We start from the raw sequence: 2,947 nt of genomic DNA, 5'->3' as shown, positions 1-2,947 counted from the left end.
TATTATTGACTAGTAAACCACACCCTACAGTAATACTTCATATGACATGGCACCCATAAAAAATAGGGGGTGGGGGTGGGGTGGGGACGGACTTAGTTATGACCACACACCCAAAAAAAAAAGAACACTCCTACACTTGTGACCCATAGCTGGATTTCTGCGTCTAATTTCTTTATCTTCTCTTCCTTTTCAAATTTACTGCATTCAAGAATAATTTGCATGAAGATTGGAGGATGTCCATGACAGATTTGAGTGAATAAATCTTTTAACCTGTAATTGAATCAGAAACCAACAAAGGCATGGACAATACAACAACAAGTTCTACGCTTAAATGAGTGCCACAGACTGTTCATAAACACTACAAACCATATGATTCACTAATCTTCTAACCGTGAGAAGCAAGCACTACATTATATGTGTGAAAAATTATCAAGATTTCAACAAATATTAAAGGAAAAAGGTCCAAACATATCCCTATACTATTCGAAATTGCTTAATTTTGACTTCCATTAGTTTTTGGTCCGGTCATACTCATGTCGTTAGCAAGTCGTCTCATAATTGCCGATAATATTAATGGAGCTTCTAACGGAATGAGTTTAATTCTTCAAGAGAAAATGTCTGGTCTAATATAGTTTAGACTTATCATCAATTTGGAGTTCCATTTGGGGTCAAGGACAAAAATGAGACTTTTTTCCTAATAGCAGGGTAATATTAGATTAAAAGTCTGACAGTTAGCAAAGTCGCTCAATTTTGGATAGTAAGGAGGTAAATTTGTCATATTTCTCAATTAAATATTTTAACTATTAAATTCATTAAGCTTAAATCATAAATCTACCTTTGCAGGTACATACAACGAGAAATTACTCAATTACTTGAGTTCCCGGGAGAGAGAGAAATAGAAAACAAAGATAATGATAAAGGTTTGATGTGAGAGTACTGGATCCATAGGGTAATTTTCATGACATGAAATTTACAAGATGGAATAGCTTGAGGAGACCTATGTTTAACCGAGGATGGAACAAGCTCGTGCTAGCTAATGACCTTCAAAAGGGGAGATATTGTTGATCTCTAGCACTTTATTTATTCTCAACTCTGTTTTGCTTTAAATATCATTAAGAACGAGGATAGATAATACATGTTTAAATCGAATCAAAACAAATCCATGAAAAAAGCAAGGAGTCAGACTAGTAAAAACATTTACTTTAGGAGACCCCCAAAAGTTTTTAATAACGAAATATTTTAAAACTTTGAATTAAACTATTCAAATAATCATATTAGTAAATAAAGTTATTCACAACAAGATCCAAGATAATGTGTTGCAAATATATGACTATCATCGTATTACCTTGAATTAACCATACCAGTATAAACAACAACAACAACAACAACAACAACAACAACAACAATAATAATAATAATAATAATAATAATAATAATAATAATAATAATAATAATAATAATAATAATAATAATAACAACAATAATATTTGAAGTTAAAAACTCTCTGTCTTATAAGAATACTACAAAGTGCAAAAAAAGAAATTAATTTTATTGCATGTGTTTATATCTATATAAAAATTCTATTTAAAAGTTTAAGACCTCAATTAAAATTAAGCTTTAGATCACTACTTTTTTATACGCATTTGTCTAGATTAAAAGTCCAACATCGAATTAAAAATATTTCCCAAAAGACACTCTAAATTAAGTCGGCACAACACCAAAATTCAAGTTATGGGTAAAAATTATACAAATCAATTATGTATACGCAAATTTATGCGAGACACAAAAATCTAGATTCTATACAAAATAGCCAAACAATTGCAAGAAACTCAAATTAAATTCTTGTCGCATGCTTTACATAGGTTATCATGCACGGTCGGGATTTGGGTGTGACTGTCTCATAATACAAATACTCTCCTAACTGAAACATCCTCTCACATCCCGAAATATTGCACTTGATATTATCAAGTGCTGGAGCATCCTAAGCATTTGATTTTTTTTCCCTCTAAGTGAGATCATAGTAGTCATGAGTTATTTTCCCCTTATAAAACTAGCGATGGCGAACGTCAAAGTTATGACAGCAAGGAAACTAGTAAAAGTAGGAATTTCCGGTGAGCAGCGAGATCTCCGACGCACTCTTCGCGATTTTCACATATGCCGCATATTTCCTTCCACTCTTAATGGGTGTTATCGTAATGGTTTCTGAGCCCGTCCACTGTCTTGAAGTTTCTGCATTCACAGTGCAAGCACTTTGGGTTCTCCCTTGTAGGGGGATCCAACAACTATTTAACTTTCTCTTTGTCCTTAAGTTTATCGTAGTCGACGCGTCCCATGAATACACTAATGAGAGCAAACAGAGATGAGTGAGAAGAGAGCAATGATGAGAGAGAAGAGAACAGTAGAACTTATATATCAATGAGGGAGAAGAGAAGGGGTGGAGAGAAATACCAATACTAACTGATTTAGTGATGAGGAGAAGAGAGAGAAGGAGAAAAATATATACTAGTACAAATGATTTTGTAACTTCTCCCTCCAAAATTTTTGTGTGCGGGGGTGGGGGCATTACCAGGAAAGTATTTATTTTTGTCTTTTATCTTTTCCCTTTTGGTTTCGTTGGGGAAAAGTTAACTATCTACATCTCTAAGTACATTTATCCCAAAAAATAGAAAAATGAATGTGACATTCATATAATCAAAGGTGTTATATTTTGTCAAATATACTTTTAATCTTGTTCAATATCACTGTTTTAGCAATAATCCTTCACGCATTAGTTAGAATCTATTTTACTGCACAATCGTCTTTCTTCTGTTTCAAATGGATTTTCTACAACTTATAAAGCACTTACGAATACTTGTATTGATCTAAATTTAGGCGGCTTGATAACTGCAAATAAACAGGGTTGTGGACAGAGTCGATCACGGCACAACGACGGGGAGTCATCTTAAGA

The sequence above is a fragment of the Nicotiana attenuata genome, unplaced genomic scaffold (assembly GCF_001879085.1).
Source record: "Nicotiana attenuata strain UT unplaced genomic scaffold, NIATTr2, whole genome shotgun sequence".
Taxonomy (NCBI): Eukaryota; Viridiplantae; Streptophyta; class Magnoliopsida; order Solanales; family Solanaceae; genus Nicotiana; species Nicotiana attenuata.
The sequence above is the reverse complement of the archived record's forward strand: the minus strand, read 5'-3'. Positions refer to the sequence as shown.